Source organism: Myxine glutinosa, chromosome 6 (genome assembly GCF_964187855.1).
Source record: "Myxine glutinosa chromosome 6, kmMyxGlut1.1, whole genome shotgun sequence".
Taxonomy (NCBI): Eukaryota; Metazoa; Chordata; class Myxini; order Myxiniformes; family Myxinidae; genus Myxine; species Myxine glutinosa.
This window is the reverse complement of record NC_136266.1, coordinates 55,838,799-55,861,030: the sequence shown is the minus strand read 5'-3', so window position 1 is coordinate 55,861,030 and position 22,232 is coordinate 55,838,799. Positions and strand designations below refer to the sequence as shown.

At 49.8% G+C, this 22,232-nt stretch overlaps 1 protein-coding gene across 1 annotated transcript in view; it reads right to left on the bottom strand.

Annotated features, from left to right (window-relative positions):
- Positions 1-22,232, bottom strand: part of LOC137429801 (ammonium transporter Rh type B) — a 102,660-nt gene that overhangs the window by 23,349 nt on the left and 57,079 nt on the right. The gene's annotated exons all lie outside the window — the stretch shown is intronic.

The window sequence follows — 22,232 nt, the reverse complement described above, 5'->3', positions numbered from 1 at the left end:
AAAAGCAAACATCTGCAAAAAGCAAACATCCTCCAAACGCAAACATCCGCCAAAAGCAAATATCCGCCAAAAGCAAACATCCGCCAAACACATACATCCGCCAAAAGCAAACATCCGCCAAAAGCCTACATCCGCCAAGAGAAAACATCCGCCAAAAGCAAACATCTGCGAAATGCATACATCCGCCAAAAGCATACATCTGCCAAAAGCAAACATCTGCCGAAAGCAAACATCCTCCAAACGAAAACATCTGCCAAAAGCAAATATCCGCCAAATGCACACATCCGCCAAACGCTTACTTCTGCCAAAAGCAAACATCTGCCAAAAACAAACATGCGCCAAAAGCTAACATCTGCGAAACGCATGCATCCGCCAAAAGCAAACATCCGCCAAAAGCAAACATCCGCCAAACGCAAACATCCACCAAAAGCAAACATCTGCCAAACGCATGCATCCACCAAAAGCAAACATCTGGCAAAAGCAAACATCTGCCAAACGCATGCATCTGCCAAAAGCACACATCTGCCAAAAGCAAACATCCGCCAAAAGAAAACATCCACCAAACGCAAATATCTGCGAAAAGAAAAACATCTGCCAAAACAAACATCCAACAAACGCAAACATCCGCCAAAAGCAAACATCCGCCAAAAGCAAACATCCGCCAAACGTGTACATCCGCCAAAGGCGTACATCCACCAAAAGCAAACATCCCCCAAACGCGTACATCCGCCAAAAGCAAACACCCGCCAAAAGCAAACATCCGCCAAACACAATCATCCACCAAGCGTGCGCATACATCCACCAAAAGCAAACATCCACCAAAAGCATACATTTGCCAAAACAAACATCCAACAAACGCAAACATCCACCAAAAGCAAACATCCACCAAAAGCATACATTTGCCAAAACAAACATCCAACAAACGCAAACATCCGCCAAAAGCAAACATCCGCCAAAAGCAAACATCCGCCAAAAGCAAACATCCGCCAAACGTGTACATCCGCCAAATGCGTACATCTGCCAAACGCATACATCCGCCAAAAGCAAACACCCGCCAAAGGCAAACATCCGCCAAAAGCAAACATCCGCCAAACGCAATCATCCACCAAGCATGCGCGTACATCCACCAAAAGCAAACATCCACCAAAAGCATACATTTGCCAAACGGATACATTTGCCAAAAAGCAAACATCCGCCAAAATCAATCATCTGCCAAACGCATGCATCTGCCAAAAGCAAACATCCGCCAAACGCAAACATCCGCCAAAAGCAAACATCCGCCAAAAGCAAACATCCGCCAAAAGCAAACACCCGCCAAAGGCAAACATCCGCCAAAAGCAAACATCCACCAAGCGCGCGCGTTCATCCACCAAAAGCAAACATCCGCCAAAAGCAAACATCCGCCAAAAGCAAACATCCGCCAAAAGCAAACACCCGCCAAAGGCAAACATCCGCCAAAAGCAAACATCCACCAAGCGCGCGCGTTCATCCACCAAAAGCAAACATCCACCAAAAGCAAACATCCACCAAAAGCAAACATCCACCAAACGCGTACATCCACCAAACGCATACATCCGCCAAAGGCAAACATCCACCAAATGCAAACATCCGCCAAAAGCAAACATCCGCCAAACGCATACATCCACCAAACGCATACATATGCCAAAAGCAAACATCCTCCAAATGCATACATCCGCCAAACGCATACATATGCCAAAAGCAAACATCCGCCAAAAGCAAACATCCGCCAAACACATACATCTGCCAAAAGCCTACATCCGCCAAGAGTAAACAACCGCCAAAAGCAAACATCTGCCAAATGCATACATCCGCCAAAAGCAAACATCCACCAAAAGCAAACATCTGCCAAATGCATACATCCGCCAAAAGCAAACATCCACCAAAAGCAAAAAGCCGCCAAAAGCAAATATCCGCCAAAAGCAAACAATCGACAAACGCATACATCCGCCAAACGTGTACATCCGCCAAACGCATACATATGCCAAAAGCAAACATGCGCCAAATACATGAATCCACCAAAGGCAAACATCTGCCAAAAGCAAACATCCGCCAAAAGCAAACATCCGCCAAAAGGAAACATCCACCAAATGCGTACATCCGCCATAAGCAAACATCCACCAAAAGTGTGGATCTGCCAAATGCGTACCTCCGCCAAAAGCAAACATCCACCAAAAGCAAAAAGCCGCCAAAAGCAAACATCCACCAAAAGCCTACATCCGCCAAGAGCAAATATCCGCCAAAAGCAAACAATCGACAAACGCATACATCCGCCAAACGTGTACATCCGCCAAAAGCAAACATCTGCCAAAAGCAAACATCCGCCAAATGCAAACATCCACAAAAAGCAAATATCCGCCAAAAGCAAACATCTGCCAAAAGCAAATATCTGCCAAACACATACATTCGCCAAACGCAAACATCTGCCAAAAGTAAACATCCACCAAAACCAAACATACGCCAAAAGCAAGCACCTGCCAAAAGCAAACATCCACCAAATGCATACATCCGCCAAAAGCACACATCCGCCAAAAGCAAACATCCTCCAATCGCAAACATCCGCCAAAAGCAAACATCCGCCAAAAGCAAACAACCGCCAAATGCATACAACCGCCAAAAGCAAACATCCACCAAATGCGTACATCCGCCAAATGCGTACATCCGCCAAAAGCAAACATCCACCAAACGCGTACATCCATCAAACGCGTACATCCGCCAAACGCATACATCCCCCAAACACATACATCTGCCAAAGGCAAACATCCACCAAAGGCAAACATCTGCCAAACGCAAACATCTGCCAAAAGCATACATTTGCCAAACGCATATATCTGCGAAAAGCATACATCCGCCAAAAGCAAACAACCGCCAAATGCATACAACCGCCAAAAGCAAACATCAGCCTAATGCATACATCCGCCAAATGCATACATCCGCCAAAAGCAAACATCAACCATACGCACACAGCTGCCAAATGCATACATCTTTCAAACGCATACATCCGACAAATGCATATATCCGCCAAACACATACATCCGCTAAAAGCAAACATCCGCCAAAAGCAAACATCCACCAAAGGCAAACATCTGCCAAACGCAAACATCCGCCAAAAGCATTCATTTGCCAAACGCATATATCTGCGAAAAGCATACATGCGTCAAAAGCAAACATCCGCCAAAAGCAAACAACCGCCAAATGCATACAACCGCCAAAAGCAAACATCCACCAAATGCGTACATCCGCCAAATGCGTACATCCGCCAAAAGCAAACATCCACCAAACGCGTACATCCACCAAACGTGTACATCCATCAAACGCGTTCATCCGCCAAACGCGTTCATCCGCCAAACGCGTACATCCGCCAAAAGCGTACATCCGCCAAACGCGTACATCTGCCAAACGCATACATCCGCCAAACGCATACATCGGCCAAACACATCCATCCGCCAAATGCATACATCCACCAAATGCATACATTCGCCAAACGCAAACATCCGCCAAAAGCAAACATCCGCCAAACGCATACATCCGCCAAAAGCAAACATCAACCATACGCACACAGCTGCCAAATGCATACATCTTTCAAACGCATACATCCGACAAATGCATATATCCGCCAAACACATACATCCGCTAAAAGCAAACATCCGCCAAAAGCAAACATCCACCAAATACATGAATCCGCCAAAAGCAAACATCCACCAAAAGCAAACATCCGCCCAAAGCAAACATCCGCCAAATGCATACATCCGCCAAAAACAAACTTCCGCCAAAAGCAAACATCCACCAAATACATGAATCAGCCAAAAGCAAACATCTGCCAAAAGCAAACATCTGCCAAAAGCAAACATCCACCAAACGCATACATCCACCAAACGCAAACATCTGCCAAATGCGTACATCCGCCAAAAGCAAACATCCGCCAAACGCAGACATCCGCCAAACGCATACATCTGCCGAACGCATACATCTGCCAAACACATACATCCACCAAAAGCAAACATCCACCAAAAGCAAACATCCGCCAAAAGCAAATATCCGCCAAAAGCAAACATCCGCCAAAAGCAAACATCTGCCAAACGCATACATCTGCCAAAAGCAAACATCTGCCAAAAGCAAACATCCGCCAAAAGCAAACATCCACCAAATACATGAATCTGCCAAAAGCGAACATCTGCCAAAAGTGAACATCGGCCAAAAGCAAACATCCACAAAAAGCAAACATCCGCCAAAAGCAAACATCCGCCAAAAGCAAACATCCGCCAAAAGCACACATCCGCCAAAAGCAAACATCCTCCAGTCGCAAACATCCGCCAAAAGCAAACATCCGCCAAACACAAACATCCTCCAAATGCATACATCCGCCAAACACGTACATCCACCAAAAGCAAACATCCGCCAAAAGCAAACATCCGCCAAAAGCAAACATCTGCCAAAAGCAAACATCCGCCAAAAGCCAACACCCTCCAAAAGCAAACATCCGCCAAAAGCTAACATCTGCCAAACGCATGCATCCGCCAAAAGCAAACATCCGCCAAAAGCAAACATCCGCCAAATGCAAACATCCACCAAAAGCAAACATCCGCCAAAAGCAAACATCCACCAAAAGCAAACATCCGCCAAAAGCAAACATCCGCCAAATGCGTACATCCGCCATAAGCAAACATCCACCAAACGTGTACATCTGCCAAACGCATGCATCCGCCAAAAGCAAACATCCGCCAAAAGCAAACATCCGCCAAATGCAAACATCCACCAAAAGCAAACATCCGCCAAAAGCAAACATCCGCCAAAAGCAAACATCCGCCAAATGCGTACATCCGCCATAAGCAAAAAACCACCAAACGTGTACATCTGCCAAACGCATGCATCCGCCAAAAGCAAACATCCGCCAAAAGCAAACATCCGCCAAATGCAAACATCCTCCAAATGCATGCATCCGCCAAACACGGACATCCACCAAAAGCAAACATCCGCCAAAAGCAAACATCTGCCAAAAGCAAGCATCCGCCAAAAGCAAACAGCCGCCAAAAGCATGCATCCTCCAAAAGCAGACATCCGCCAAAAGCTAACATCTGCCAAACGCATGCATCCGCCAAAAGCAGACATCCGCCAAAAGCAAACATCCGCCAAATGCAAACATCCACCAAAAGCAAACATCCGCCAAAAGCAAACATCCATCAAACGCATTGATCTGCCAAAAGCAAACATCCACAAAAAGCAAACATCCGCCAAAAGCAAACATCCGCCAAAAGCCTACATCCACCAAGAGCAAACATCTGCCAAAAGAAAACATCCGCCAAAAGCAAACTCCCGCCAAAAGCATACATCCACAAAAAGCACACATCCGCCAAAAGCAAACATCCGCCAAATGCATACATCCACAAAAAGCAAAAATCCGCCAAAAGCAAACATCCACCAAACACATGCATTCGCCAAAAGCAAACATCCGCCAAATGCATACATCCACAAAAAGCAAAAATCCGCCAAAAGCAAACATCCACCAAACACATGCATTCGCCAAAAGCAAACATCCGCCAAACACATGCATTCGCCAAAAGCAAACATCCGCTAAAAGCAAACATCCGCCAAAAGCAAACATCCACCAAAAGCAAACATCCTCCAAACGCAAACATCTGCCAAAAGCAAACATCTGCCAAAAGCAAACATCCGCCAAACGCAAACATCCACCAAACGCATGCATCCGCCAAAAGCAAACATCCGCCAAAAGCAAACATCCGCCAAAAGCAAATATCCGCCAAACGCAAACATCCGCCAAAAGCAAATATCCGCCAAACGCAAACATCCACCAAACGCATGCATCCGCCAAAAGCAAACATCCGCCAAAAGCAAACATCCGCCAAAAGCAAACATCTGCCAAAAGCAAACATCCGCCAAAAGCAAACATCCTTCAAACACAAACATCTGCCAAATGCAAACATCCGCCAAATGCAAACATCCGCTAAACACGTACATCCGCCAAAAGCAAACATCCGCCAAAAGCAAACATCCGCCAAATGCAAACATCCGCCAAATGCATACATCCTCCAAAAGCAAACATCCGCCAAAAGCAAACATCCGCCAAAATCAAACATCTGCCAAAAGCAAACATCCTTCAAACGCAAACATCTGCCAAATGCAAACATCCGCCAAATGCAAACATCCGCTAAACACGTACATCCGCCAAAAGCAAACATCCGCCAAAAGCAAACATCCGCCAAATGCAAACATCCGCCAAAAGCAAACATCCGCGAAAAGCAAACATCCGCCAAACGCAAACATCCACCAAACGCAAACATCCACCAAATGCATACATCTGCCAAACGCAAACATCCGCCAAACGCGTACATCCAGCAAAAGCAAACATCCGCCAAACGCAAACATCCACCAAACGCAAACATCCACCAAACGCAAACATCCGCCAAAAGCAAACATCCGCCAAAATCAAACATCCGCCAAACGCATACATCCGCCAAAAGCAAACATACGCCAAAAGCAAACATCCCCCAAAAGTGAACATCCGCCAAAGGCAGACATCCGCCAAACGCATACATCTGCCGAACGCATACATCTGCCAAACACATACATCCACCAAAAGCAAACATCCACCAAAAGCAAACATCCGCCAAAAGCAAATATCCGCCAAAAGCAAACATCCGCCAAAAGCAAACATCTGCCAAACGCATACATCTGCCAAAAGCAAACATCTGCCAAAAGCAAACATCCGCCAAAAGCAAACATCCACCAAATACATGAATCTGCCAAAAGCGAACATCTGCCAAAAGTGAACATCCGCCAAAAGCAAACATCCACAAAAAGCAAACATCCGCCAAAAGCAAACATCCGCCAAAAGCAAACATCCGCCAAAAGCACACATCCGCCAAAAGCAAACATCCTCCAGTCGCAAACATCCGCCAAAAGCAAACATCCGCCAAACACAAACATCCTCCAAATGCATACATCCGCCAAACACGTACATCCACCAAAAGCAAACATCCGCCAAAAGCAAACATCCGCCAAAAGCAAACATCTGCCAAAAGCAAACATCCGCCAAAAGCCAACACCCTCCAAAAGCAAACATCCGCCAAAAGCTAACATCTGCCAAACGCATGCATCCGCCAAAAGCAAACATCCGCCAAAAGCAAACATCCGCCAAATGCAAACATCCACCAAAAGCAAACATCCGCCAAAAGCAAACATCCACCAAAAGCAAACATCCGCCAAAAGCAAACATCCGCCAAATGCGTACATCCGCCATAAGCAAACATCCACCAAACGTGTACATCTGCCAAACGCATGCATCCGCCAAAAGCAAACATCCGCCAAAAGCAAACATCCGCCAAATGCAAACATCCACCAAAAGCAAACATCCGCCAAAAGCAAACATCCGCCAAAAGCAAACATCCGCCAAATGCGTACATCCGCCATAAGCAAACATCCACCAAACGTGTACATCTGCCAAACGCATGCATCCGCCAAAAGCAAACATCCGCCAAAAGCAAACATCCGCCAAATGCAAACATCCTCCAAATGCATGCATCCGCCAAACACGGACATCCACCAAAAGCAAACATCCGCCAAAAGCAAACATCTGCCAAAAGCAAGTATCCGCCAAAAGCAAACAGCCGCCAAAAGCATGCATCCTCCAAAAGCAGACATCCGCCAAAAGCTAACATCTGCCAAACGCATGCATCCGCCAAAAGCAGACATCCGCCAAAAGCAAACATCCGCCAAATGCAAACATCCACCAAAAGCAAACATCCGCCAAAAGCAAACATCCATCAAACGCATTGATCTGCCAAAAGCAAACATCCACAAAAAGCAAACATCCGCCAAAAGCAAACATCCGCCAAAAGCCTACATCCACCAAGAGCAAACATCTGCCAAAAGAAAACATCCGCCAAAAGCAAACTCCCGCCAAAAGCATACATCCACAAAAAGCACACATCCGCCAAAAGCAAACATCCGCCAAATGCATACATCCACAAAAAGCAAAAATCCGCCAAAAGCAAACATCCACCAAACACATGCATTCGCCAAAAGCAAACATCCGCCAAATGCATACATCCACAAAAAGCAAAAATCCGCCAAAAGCAAACATCCACCAAACACATGCATTCGCCAAAAGCAAACATCCGCCAAATGCATACATCCACAAAAAGCAAAAATCCGCCAAAAGCAAACATCCACCAAACACATGCATTCGCCAAAAGCAAACATCCGCCAAACACATGCATTCGCCAAAAGCAAACATCCGCTAAAAGCAAACATCCGCCAAAAGCAAACATCCACCAAAAGCAAACATCCTCCAAACGCAAACATCCGCCAAAAGCAAACATCTGCCAAAAGCAAACATTCGCCAAACGCAAACATCCACCAAACGCATGCATCCGCCAAAAGCAAACATCCGCCAAAAGCAAACATCCGCCAAAAGCAAATATCCGCCAAACGCAAACATCCGCCAAAAGCAAATATCCGCCAAACGCAAACATCCACCAAACGCATGCATCCGCCAAAAGCAAACATCCGCCAAAAGCAAACATCCGCCAAAAGCAAACATCTGCCAAAAGCAAACATCCGCCAAAAGCAAACATCCTTCAAACACAAACATCTGCCAAATGCAAACATCCGCCAAATGCAAACATCCGCTAAACACGTACATCCGCCAAAAGCAAACATCCGCCAAATGCAAACATCCGCCAAATGCATACATCCTCCAAAAGCAAACATCCGCCAAAAGCAAACATCCGCCAAAATCAAACATCTGCCAAAAGCAAACATCCTTCAAACGCAAACATCTGCCAAATGCAAACATCCGCCAAATGCAAACATCCGCTAAACACGTACATCCGCCAAAAGCAAACATCCGCCAAAAGCAAACATCCGCCAAATGCAAACATCCGCCAAAAGCAAACATCCGCGAAAAGCAAACATCCGCCAAACGCAAACATCCACCAAACGCAAACATCCACCAAATGCATACATCTGCCAAACGCAAACATCCGCCAAACGCGTACATCCAGCAAAAGCAAACATCCGCCAAACGCAAACATCCACCAAACGCAAACATCCACCAAACGCAAACATCCGCCAAAAGCAAACATCCGCCAAAATCAAACATCCGCCAAACGCATACATCCGCCAAAAGCAAACATACGCCAAAAGCAAACATCCCCCAAAAGTGAACATCCGCCAAAGGCAAACATCCACAAAAAGCAAACATCCGCCAAAAGCAAAGATCCACCAAACACATACATTCGCCAAAAGCACACATCCGCCAAAAGCAAACATCCTCCAATCGCAAACATCCGCCAAAAGCAAACATCCACCAAACACAAACATCCTCCAAATGCATACATCCGCCAAACGCGTACATCCAGCAAAAGCAAACATCCGCCAAAAGCAAACATCCGCCAAAAGCAAACATCCGCCAAAAGCAAACATCCGCGAAAAGCAAACATCCGCCAAAAGCAAACATCCGCCAAAATCAAACATCCGCCAAAAGCAAACATCCGCCAAAAGCAAACATCCGCCAAAAGCAAACATCCCCCAAAAGTGAACATCCGCCAAACGCAAACATCCACCAAACGCAAACATCCACCAAACGCAAACATCCGCCAAAAGCAAACATCCGCCAAAATCAAACATCCGCCAAACGCATACATCCGCCAAAAGCAAACATACGCCAAAAGCAAACATCCCCCAAAAGTGAACATCCGCCAAAGGCAAACATCCACAAAAAGCAAACATCCGCCAAAAGCAAAGATCCACCAAACACATACATTCGCCAAAAGCACACATCCGCCAAAAGCAAACATCCTCCAATCGCAAACATCCGCCAAAAGCAAACATCCACCAAACACAAACATCCTCCAAATGCATACATCCGCCAAACGCGTACATCCAGCAAAAGCAAACATCCGCCAAAAGCAAACATCCGCCAAAAGCAAACATCCGCCAAACGCATACATCCGCCAAAAGCAAACATCCGCCAAAAGCAAACATCCGCCAAAAGCAAACATCCGCCAAAAGCAAACATCCGCCAAAAGCAAACATCCGCGAAAAGCAAACATCCGCCAAAAGCAAACATCCGCCAAAATCAAACATCCGCCAAAAGCAAACATCCCCCAAAAGCAAACATACGCCAAAAGCAAACATCCCCCAAAAGTGAACATCCACCAAACGCAAACATCCACCAAACGCAAACATCCACCAAACGCAAACATCCGCCAAAAGCAAACATCCGCCAAAATCAAACATCCGCCAAACGCATACATCCGCCAAAAGCAAACATACGCCAAAAGCAAACATCCCCCAAAAGTGAACATCCGCCAAAGGCAAACATCCACAAAAAGCAAACATCCGCCAAAAGCAAAGATCCACCAAACACATACATTCGCCAAAAGCACACATCCGCCAAAAGCAAACATCCTCCAATCGCAAACATCCGCCAAAAGCAAACATCCACCAAACACAAACATCCTCCAAATGCATACATCCGCCAAACGCGTACATCCAGCAAAAGCAAACATCCGCCAAAAGCAAACATCCGCCAAAACCAAACATACGCCAAATGCATACATCCGCCAAAAGCAAACATCCGCCAAACACATACATTCGCCAAAAGCACACATCCGCCAAAAGCAAACATCCTCCAATCGCAAACATCCGCCAAAAGCAAACATCCGCCAAAACCAAACATACGCCAAATGCATACATCCGCCAAAAGCAAACATCCGCCAAACACATACATTCGCCAAAAGCACACATCCGCCAAAAGCAAACATCCTCCAATCGCAAACATCCGCCAAAAGCAAACATCCGCCAAACACAAACATCCGCCAAACGCGTACATCCACCAAATGCGTACATCCACCAAAAGCAAACATCCGCCAAAGCCTGGAGTGCTGCTTTCTGTCTGGAGTAATGGTTTCTGCCTGGAGTGATGTTTTCTGCCTGGAGGGATGCTTTCGATCTGCCTGGAGAGTTGCTTTCTGCCTGGAGTGATGCTTTCTGCATGGAGTGATGTTTTCTGCCTGGAGGGATGCTTTCTGCCTGGAGGGTTGCTTTCGATCTGCCTGGAGAGTTGCTTTCTACCTAGTGATGTTTTCTGCCTGGAGGGATGCTTTCTTCCTGGAGGGATGCTTTAGATCTGCCTGGGGTGTTGCTTTCTGCCTGGAGTGATGTTTTCTGCCTGGAGGGATGCTTTAGATCTGCCTGGGGTGTTGCTTTCTGCCTGGGGTGTTGCTTTCTGCCTGGAGGGATGCTTTCTGCCTGGAGGGATGCTTTAGATCTGCCTGGGGTGTTGCTTTCTGCCTGGGGTGTTGCTTTCTGCCTGGAGTGATGTTTTCTGCCTGGAGGGATGCTTTAGATATGCCTGGGGTGTTGCTTTCTGCCTGGAGAAATGCGTTCTTCCTGGAGGGATGCTTTCTGCCTGGGTTGCTTTCTGCCTGAAGTGTTGCTTACTGCCTGGGTTGCTTTCTGCCAGGGTTGTTTTAGATCTGCCTGGAGTGTTTCTTTCTGCCTGGTGGGATGCTTTCTGCCTGGGTTGCTTTCTGCCTGGGTTGCTTTCTGCCAGGGTTGCTTTCGATATGCCTGGAGTGTTGCTTTCTGCCTGGAGTGTTGCTTTCTGCCAGGGTTGCTTTCGATATGCCTGGAGTGTTGCTTTCTGCCTGGGTTGCTTTCTGCCAGGGTTGCTTTCGATATGCCTGGAGGGATGCTTTTTGCCTGGAGGGATGCTTTCTGCCTGGGTTGCTTTCGATCTGCCTGCAGCGATACTTTCGATCTGCCTGGAGGGGATGCTTATGATCTGCCTGAAGGGATGCTTTCTGCCTTGAGGGATGCTTTCTGCCTGGAGGATTGCTTTCTTTCTGGATGGTTGCTTTCTGCCTAGAGGGATGCTTTTTGCCTGGCTGGAAGCTTTCTGCCTGCCTGGAGGGATGATATTTTAGCTGGAGGGTTAATTTTTGCCTGGATGGTTGCTTTCTGCCAGGGTTGCTTTTTGCCTGGAGAGTTACTTTTTGCCTGGAGGGTTGCTTTTTGCCTGGAGGGTTGCTTTTTGCCTGGAGGGTTGCTTTTTGCCTGGAGGGTTGCTTTCTACCTGGAGGGTTACTTTCTGCCAGGGTTGCTTTCTGCCTGGAGGGTTGCTTTTTGCCTGGAGGGTTGCTTTCTGCCTGGAGGGTTACTTTCTGCCAGGGTTGCTTTCTGCCTGGAGGGTTGCTTTCTGCATGGAGGGTTGCTTTCTGCCTGGAGGGTTGCTTTCTGCCTGGAGGGTTGCTTTCTGCCTGGAGGGTTGCTTTCTGCATGGAGGGTTGTTTTTTGCCTGGAGGGTTGCTTTCTGCCAGGGTTGCTTTCTGCCTGGATGGTTGCTTTTTGCCTGGAGGGTTGCTTTTTGCCTGGAGGGTTGCTTTTTGCCTGGAGGGTTGCTTTTTGCCTGGAGGGTTGCTTTTTGCCTGGAGGGTTGCTTTCTGCCAGGGTTGCTTTCTGCCTAGAGGGTTGCTTTTTTGCCTGGAGGGTTGCTTTTTGCCTGGAGGGTTTCTTTTTGCCTGGAGGGTTGCTTTTTGCCTGGAGGGTTGCTTTTTGCCTGGAGGGTTGCTTTCTGCCAGGGTTGCTTTCTGCCTGGAGGGTTGCTTTTTTGCCTGGAGGGTTGCTTTTTGCCTGGAGGGTTGCTTTTTGGCTGGAGGGTTGCTTTTTGCCTGGAGGGTTGCTTTTTGCCTGGAGGGTTGCTTTCTGCCAGGGTTGCTTTCTGCCTGGAGGGTTGCTTTTTTGCCTGGAGGGTTGCTTTTTGCCTGGAGGGTTGCTTTTTGCCTGGAGGGTTGCTTTCTACCTGGAGGGTTACTTTCTGCCAGGGTTGCTTTCTGCCTGGAGGGTTGCTTTTTGCCTGGAGGGTTGCTTTCTGCCTGGAGGGTTACTTTCTGCCAGGGTTGCTTTCTGCCTGGAGGGTTGCTTTCTGCATGGAGGGTTGCTTTCTGCCTGGAGGGTTGCTTTCTGCCTGGAGGGTTGCTTTCTGCCTGGAGGGTTGCTTTCTGCATGGAGGGTTGTTTTTTGCCTGGAGGGTTGCTTTCTGCCAGGGTTGCTTTCTGCCTGGATGGTTGCTTTTTGCCTGGAGGGTTGCTTTTTGCCTGGAGGGTTGCTTTTTGCCTGGAGGGTTGCTTTTTGCCTGGAGGGTTGCTTTTTGCCTGGAGGGTTGCTTTCTGCCAGGGTTGCTTTCTGCCTAGAGGGTTGCTTTTTTGCCTGGAGGGTTGCTTTTTGCCTGGAGGGTTGCTTTTTGCCTGGAGGGTTGCTTTTTGCCTGGAGGGTTGCTTTTTGCCTGGAGGGTTGCTTTCTGCCAGGGTTGCTTTCTGCCTGGAGGGTTGCTTTTTTGCCTGGAGGGTTGCTTTTTGCCTGGAGGGTTGCTTTTTGGCTGGAGGGTTGCTTTTTGCCTGGAGGGTTGCTTTTTGCCTGGAGGGTTGCTTTCTGCCAGGGTTGCTTTCTGCCTGGAGGGTTGCTTTTTTGCCTGGAGGGTTGCTTTTTGTCTGGAGGGTTGCTTTTTGCCTGGAGGGTTGCTTTCTGCCTGGAGGGTTACTTTCTGCCAGAGTTGCATTCTGCCTGGAGGGTTGCTTTTTTGCCTGGAGGGTTGCTTTCTGCCTGGAGGGTTGCTTTTTGCCTGGAGGGTTGCTTTCTGCCAGGGTTGCTTTCTGCCTGGAGGGTTGCTTTTTTGCCTGGAGGGTTGCTTTCTGCCTGGAGGGTTGCTTTTTTGCCTGGAGGGTTGCTTTTTGTCTGGAGGGTTGCTTTTTGCCTGGAGGGTTGCTTTCTGCCTGGAGGGTTGCTTTTTGCCTGGAGGGTTGCTTTTTGCCTGGATGGTTGCTTTCTGCCAGTGTTGCTTTCTGCCTGGAGGGTTGCTTTTTGCCTGGAGGATTGCTTTGTGCCTGGATGGTTGCTTTCTGCCAGGGTTGCTTTCTGTGTATTTCTTGTCTGCCATGCTTTAAGTAAAAACTCATGATCGAGTGCATGCAGATTGCGTCAGCTTTTTACCATAAACATGCTGGCTCATGCAGGACGTGATTAGTGACTGTCTATTTCTCGCATAGAAATGGCTGGGTATACAGGGAAGGAGTTAGAGGTCTAAGCATGCTGGATGAATAATAGGAGGTCTTTGAGTTCATTGTTACTCCAGGTTATGTCATATAGATATGGGGCATGAAGGAAGATGGGAGCTGAATGATTTTGCAAAATTTGTGCATGTAATACAGAAAGATGGATGATATGGTCAGGACATTGAGTGAGGTATGCTAACCACTGTGGCAAACAAGGAGAAGCTGACATTCCAGGCGTTAAGCCTTCATTAGAGCAACCACACTGCGGTTATCAGATTTGATCAACGTTCTATTGGTTCCATCTATCGTTCTATCTGTTTGCCAATGCAGATTGACACTAGTCTTCATGAGTAAGAGTAGTTCTTCATTCTGCAATAATACTGTGATATCTAGATATCTGTGATCACAAAGCAACCACCAAAGGGTCTTATGCTTGGCGGTCTCCTGCGACTTACTCTTGGCCCAAGATCCGATAATGGCATATTTTGTTTACACCGCCATATGACCTTGACCTTCAACATTTGGGGATAGAGTGTACATAAAGAAAATGTGTCCCCATCTAAAATATGTCCAGAAATCTCAACATCATGGAAATTGGAGGAAAATTGTTCAAGTTATGATCAAAAAGGGTTTTTGGTTAATTAGGTTACAATTCGAGAAAGTACGTCAAGGACACTAATCAAAAATCATGTACAAAACTTCATTGCAGGTACACTATTATGATGTAAGATCATTGTGTAAGGCCAAGTGCTCTTTGAGACTCTGCATTGGCAAAACTGAGCAATGACAAGGCTGTAGCGGCTACCGCTGGGTTTTCACAATCGCCTTGCACCTATCAAGGACGCGGAGCGATCACCATGCCGGGCTCGTCCAGGACGCCCGGGCAGGCCCGCGCTCAACTTGCCAGGCCTCGGTCGGGACGCCCGGGCAGGCTCGCCCTCAACTTGCCAGGCCGCAGCCAGGACGCTGGGCCACGCCCCCTCTCGCCTTTCCTGGGCAAACGCTACGGGATAATTTGTATATATATTGCTGCCCGATAAACGGGCTTTTCAGAGTGCCTGAGTGTTTGGTTTGATTAAAGCAACTCGGATGAATTCCAGCTTTTTGTCGCGTCCATTCTTCCGATCGACGTGGAAGCCCCAGCTCCTTCATTGGTGACCTCCCGACATGGACACGGCAGTCGCCCTTAAACTGCCTACCTTCTGGGAGGCTCACGCGGCGGTTTGGTTCGCACAGGCGGATTCCCTGTTCGCCCTGCGAGGCATCACGGCCGACGACACCCGCTTCCACCATGTGGTAGCAGCGCTCGGTTCGGCCACCGCGGCCCGCGCCCTGAGCCTCCTCGAGAGCCCGCCAGCCGCTGACAAATACGGCGCGATTAAGAAGCTTCTCCTCGACGCTTTCGCCCTCCCATCGGCGGAACGCGCACGGCGCCTGCTCGACCTGCCCGAGCTCGGCGACACGCGCCCTTCCAAGCGAATGGACTACATGCTTTCACTGCTCGGCGAGCACTCTCCGGCATTCCTGTTCCGGGAGCTGTTCCTCCGTCAGCTGCCTAACCCGGTACGCCTCGCCCTGGCAAGCACGACGATCACAGATCCCTGGGCCCTTGCCAGAGAAGCCGACAAGATCTCCGCCGCAGGACAGCGCATCGCAGCGGCGACATGGGACCCACCGCCGTCCGACGCAACACCCATGGCGCCCGAGCACCCGGCACGGTCGACGACCGAACTGCCGACGCAATTGGCGGCCGCTACACCGAGCCGACCACCTCCAGCACGACGACCGGGGCCTCCACCTGACCAAGCATGGTGTTACTATCATGCCAGGTTCAGACAGAAGGCCCGGACATGCCGACCCCCGTGCACCTTCGGCAGGCCGGGAAACGGCCGGGCCGGCGTTCATTACCAGCCATGAGCGCCGGCCACACGGGCAACTTACTGTTCATCACGGATAAAGCGTCCGGACGGCGCTTCCTGTGCGACACCGGCGCCCAACTGAGCGTCATACCCGCCTCTGACCAGGACAGGCAATCCGCGGTTTGCGGCCCCTCCTTGGTTGCGGCCAACGGATCGACCATCCGCACCTTCGGCCCGCGCAACGTCACCCTCTGCTTCGGCGGCCAACGCTTTGCTTGGACGTTCGTAACCGCAAACGTGCCCATGGCTCTGCTAGGCGCCGACTTCCTCTGCGCACACGGACTGCTGGTGGACGTCCAACGGCGTCGTTTAATCAACGCCGAAACCTTCAGCTCCCTGGTATGCACATTGAGCAGCTCCGTGCCGACTGAGCTGGCATGCGCCGTCCCGGCGGCGAACGAGTTTGCTCGCCTGCTCACGGAGTTCCCGGCCCTCACGCGGCCGACGTTTTCGGCCGTCGCAGTACGGCATGGGATCGAGCACCACATACCAACCACAGGCCCGCCGGTCTACGCCAGGGCCCGCCGCCTCGACCCAGCCAAGCTCGCTGTGGCGAAGGCCGAATTCGACGCGTTGGAGCACCTCGGCATCGTGCGGCGCTCCGATAGCGCGTGGGCCTCGCCACTGCACATCGTGCCAAAGCCGGGGGGTGGATGGCGCCCGTGTGGCGACTACCGCCGTCTCAATGACGCTACCACCCCCGACAGGTACCCGATCCCGCATATCCAAGACTTATCCGCCCGTCTGGCGGGACGGGTCATTTTGTCGAAAATTGATCTCATACGGGGATATCACCAGGTACCTGTCAGGGCGGCCGACGTCCCTAAAACGGCAGTCATCACGCCGTTCGGCTTATTCAAATTCTTGCGGATGCCGTTTGGTCTCAAGAACGCGGCTCAGGCATTCCAGCGCTTGATGGACGGCGTGCTGCGTGACCTGCCGTTCCTTTTCGTTTACCTGGACGACATCCTCGTCGCCAGCACGTCCCGGGCCGAGCACCTCCTCCACCTCTGAACACTGTTCGGGCGCCTCAGTGAGCACGGCCTCATCGTCAACCCGGCCAAATGCCACTTCGGCACGATGGCCGTTGATTTTTTGGGCCACCACATCACCAAGAACGGGGCCGTGCCGCTGCCAACCAAGGTCGAGGCCATCACCACGTTCCCGCGTCCCCGCACCATAAAGGCCCTGCAGGAATTCCTGGGAATGGTGAATTTTTATCACCGCTTCGTGCCCCGCGCTGCTCAACTCATGCGGCCCCTCTACGCAGCCCTCCGGGGCAAGCCGGCCAAGCACGACATCGCCTGGTCCGCAGCAATGAATGCGGCCTTCCAAAGCTCAAAGCGGGCCCTCGCCGACGCAACACTGCTCGCTCACCCGGTGCTCAATGCTCCCATCGCCCTCACCACGGATGCCTCCGACTACGCGGTGGGCGCCGTGCATGAGCAATGGGTGAACGGGGTTTGGCAGCCACTCGCTTTTTTCAGCCGGCAGCTCCGGCCGAACGAGCTCAAATACAGCACGTTTGACCGGGAGCCCCTCGGTCTACACCTGGCCGTCCGCCATTTCCGCCACCTCCTGGAGGGCCGACCTTTCACAGCGTTCGTCGACCACAAGCCGTTGGTTTACGCCATGGCCAAGGTCACGGAGCCGTGGTCGGCCCGCCAACAGCGCCACCTCTCCGCCGTGTCGGAGTTTACCACGGACATCCGGCACGTCGCCGGCAAAAACAACGCCGTGGCCGACTGTCTTTCCCGGGCCAGCGCGAACGCGGTCCACCTGGGCGTGGACTTTGCGCTTATGGCGGCGGACCAAACCACCGACACCACGGTGCAAGCCCTCCGGGCGGCGGACACGGGCCTCCGCCTGGCCGACATCCCCTTTGCGGACACTGTCCTGCTCTGCGACGTCTCCCAAGGCCAGCCTCGCCCCATCGTGCCCGTCACCTGGCAACGCCGCATCTTCGCCTCCCTCCACGGCCTTTCCCACCCGGGCCGGAAAGCTTCCCAGAAGCTGGTGTCGGCGCGATTCGTCTGGCACGGCCTTCGTCGGGACGTCCGCGATTGGACCAGCACCTGCACGGCCTGCCAACGGGCCAAGGTCCACCGACACACCCAGGCCCCGCTGGCACCTTTCACCGTGCCCGAACGACGTTTCGACCACGTCAACGTGGATCTGGTGGGCCCCCTCCCCCCGTCACGGGGGTTCACACACCTGCTCACCATGGTGGACAGGACCACCAGGTGGCCGGAGGCCGTTCCCCTCGTCTCCACCACCACCGCCGACGTGGCGCAGGCTTTCATCGCCACCTGGGTCGCCCGCTTCGGCGCACCGGCGGACATCTCGTCAGACCGCGGACCACAGTTCACCTCCGAGCTGTGGGGCGCGGTCGCCCGCAACCTGGGGGTCAAGCTCCACCGTACTACGGCCCACCACCCCCAAGCAAATGGGTTGTGCGAGCGATTCCACCGCTCCATGAAGGCCGCGCTCATGGCCGGCCTTCAAGACGGCGGTTGGGCCGACCGGCTGCCGTGGGTCCTTTTGGGCCTCCGCACGGCCCCCAAGGAGGACCTCCAGGCATCCACCGCCGAGCTTGTCTATGGCCAGGCGCTACGCGTCCCGGGCGAATTCGTGCCCGACGCTACCAGTCCCTGGTCCGCAGCTCACCAGCGCTCGGACCTCCAGGAGGCCGCCCGATGGTTTGCCCCCGTGCCAATATCCCACCACGGTGACCCCCAGTCCTACGTCCCCCCAGCACTTCGCACAGTGGAGTATGTTTTTGTGCGTCACGACGCACATCAGGGGCCACTCCGGCCGCCGTACGACGGGCCCTTCCGGGTGCTGCGACGGGACGACAAGTCGTTCGTCATCGACATCGGCGGCAGGTCGGACCGGATTGTGGTGGACCGCCTCAAGCCGGCGCACGTGGACGTCGACCACCCACCACGGGTGGCCCTTCCGCCGCGGCGAGGCCGCCCACCATCCACGGTGCCCCCCACTCGACCGCCCACCACCACACCGGACCCCCTCCCACGACCCGCCAGGGGTCGCTTCGGCCGGGTCATCAGGACCCCCCTCAAATTGACCCTGCCGGTGCAAGTCGATTCTGGGGGGACGTGTGTAGCGACTACCGCTGGGTTTTCACAATCGCCTTGCACCTATCAAGGACGCGGAGCGATCACCATGCCGGGCTCGTCCAGGACGCCCGGGCAGGCCCGCGCTCAACTTGCTAGGCTGCAGCCAGGACGCTGGGCCACGCCCCCTCTCGCCTTTCCTGGGCAAACGCTCCGGGATAATTTGTATATATATTGCTGCCCGATAAACGGGCTTTTCAGAGTGCCTGAGTGTTTGGTTTGATTAAAGCAACTCGGATGAATTCCAGCTTTTTGTCGCGTCCATTCTTCCGATCGACGTGGGAGCCCCAGCTCCTTCAAGGCGTTATTTGTTTTTCAGACCGCCATTTGATCATGACCGCATTATTTTTTTCAGACCACCATTTGACCTTGGCCTTTATCTAGGATGGGTATGATGTAAAGGAAGCATAAATGTGCCTTGATCTCGGCAACCGAGAGAGCACAATTTCATTCCGAACGGACAAACCTGAGTCAAGTTATGATGAAACAAGTACAAAAAGTTTTAATTAAAACAAAAGCCGCGTCGATGTTACACAATGCCTAGATGCAGCTGTGCCTATAACGTTGATGTTATAGGCACAGGACATTCCTATTGATTCGATTACTTGATGTTATTTTTGTGCAAAGTGAAAATATATCTCGGCAATTTCCCGTGTGTGGCGACGAATTTTTAATATATCTCGGCATTTTCCCGTCTGTTATTTCAGGCGGTGTATGACTGACCATGCCGCGATTTAAACAATATATATATATATATCTCGGCATTTTCCTGTCTGTTATTTCGGGCGGTGTATGACTGCCCATGCCGCGATTTAAACAATATATATATATATATCTCGGCATTTTCCTGTCTGTTATTTCGGGCGGTGTATGACTGCCCATGCCGCGATTAAAAAAAAAAAAATCTCGGCAATTTCCCGTGTGTGGCGACACGTGAACGAAGCTCTGCTCCTCTCTCCACATTATTGTGACGACGTATAAATTAAATATTTCATCGTGACGATTGTCATCAAATGGACGAATTTTTAATATATCTCGGCATTTTCCCGTCTGTTATTTCGGGCGGTGTATGACTGAGCATGCCGCGATTTAAACAATATATATATATATATCTCGGCATTTTCCTGTCTGTTATTTCGGGCGGTGTATGACTGCCCATGCCGCGATTAAAAAAAAAAAAATCTCGGCAATTTCCCGTGTGTGGCGACACGTGAACGAAGCTCTGCTCCTCTCTCCACATTATTGTGACGACGTATAAATTAAATATTTCATCGTGACGATTGTCATCAAATCGACGAATTTTTAATATATCTCGGCATTTTCCCGTCTGTTATTTCAGGCGGTGTATGACTGACCATGCTGTGATTGTAAAAAAATATATCTCGGCAATTTCTCATGTGTAGCGACACGTGAACGAAGCTATGTTCCTCTCTCCACATTATTGTGACGACGTATAAATTAAATATTTCATCGTGACGATTGTCATCAAATGGACGAATTTTTTAATATATCTCGGCATTTTCCCGTCTGTTATTTCGGGCGGTGTATGACTGAGCATGCGGCGATTTAAAATATATATATATCAATGGACTTGAAGTTACAGGCCTTTGAGAATTCATTTCGTTCCATAAAGGGCAACTTTCATCGGATTTTCTTAACGTTCTTTTTCAACCGAGTCTAAAACTATGTTAGCGACTGTGAAAAATGAAATGATATATCGAATTTGATTTGAAAGAAAACTGTGTGAGAGAGCAAGACACCACGGGCCTACAAAACAGGCCTCAAAGCTATGCGAGTTAATAAAATGGTGGATATTTGTTTATATGAAGCCTCTCCCACAATGGGTGGAGCTATGGTTCCCAGAATGGGTGGAGCTTTGAGGTTTTGTCTTCTCTGCAAGAACAAGAAGAAGAAGAAGAAGCGGAATGAGAAGAAGAACAACAACAACAACAGCAGAGGGCACTCTATGAGCAGCGTCTGCGACGCGGCTAAAAATGTTTATTTGTCAGACCACCATTTGACCTTGGCCTTTATCTAGGATGGGTATGATGTAAAGGAAGCATAAATGTGCCTTTATCTCGGCAACCGAGAGAGCACAATTTCATTCCGAACGGACAAACCTGAGTCAAGTTATGATGAAAAAATGTTTAAATGTCTATAATTAGGTCATGACATTAAAATTAGGTCAAGGTCAAAAAACTATTTTAACCCCACATAGTTTTTATTCAGATTATTGATGCAAAATTTCATTCCAAAAGTCCCAGGAGGTTCTGAGATACAGCTCAGAAATTGATACATGTCGGAAAGTAGGAGTGGAGGAATATATATATTTTTTCCCGAAGTGATGGTTTAGTACTCCTAGGGGTCTACGAAACTCTGTGGTACCATTAAAATTGGTAGTGTTAATTGTAGAAACACTCTACAACAGGTATAAACCTTCCCCTATCCTATAGGTATAGGGGGAGCCATGATAATATATGTTCTACAAGGAACTTCAAAACAGCAGGTCTTCGGCACATCAAATCCTGCACTCGTATTACCAACTTATGGTTGTTTGTCTGTTCTATCCTCTTAAATGTTGAGTATCAAGCACAGAAGCAGCATGTACCATTTTTAAAGTCTTTGGTATGACTTGAACGGGGTTAAAACCACCGACCACGCAGACTCAGAGCAGACACTCTAACCATTACACCCCCGAGTTGTCTGGTTTAAAAAGTTTTGAGTGGGCTACCGGATTCTAACCGATTGCTTAATCTACATTTAAATGCTATACCTCCGAGCTATACATCCACAATCTATGTAATAATGAAATGATCTCTCAAAGAATACTTTCAGGGATGACCTTCCAAGCAGTTGGAGGGAAGCAAAGATCAAGAAGATCAAGCTATGAGATGGCATTGGGATTATTTACTGTTTTTGTTCTCAAACCACTTTGATTTGTGCCCAATCCGCTCCAATGACCTCAAGTTTACCAGTTTGATAATTTACATCAATGTACATTGATATCTTTGTCCTGCCAGCCATTTATGTACAAGCTTCATGATGAGACTTAGATCAATGTCAAAAATTCCGAACGGGCAATTAAT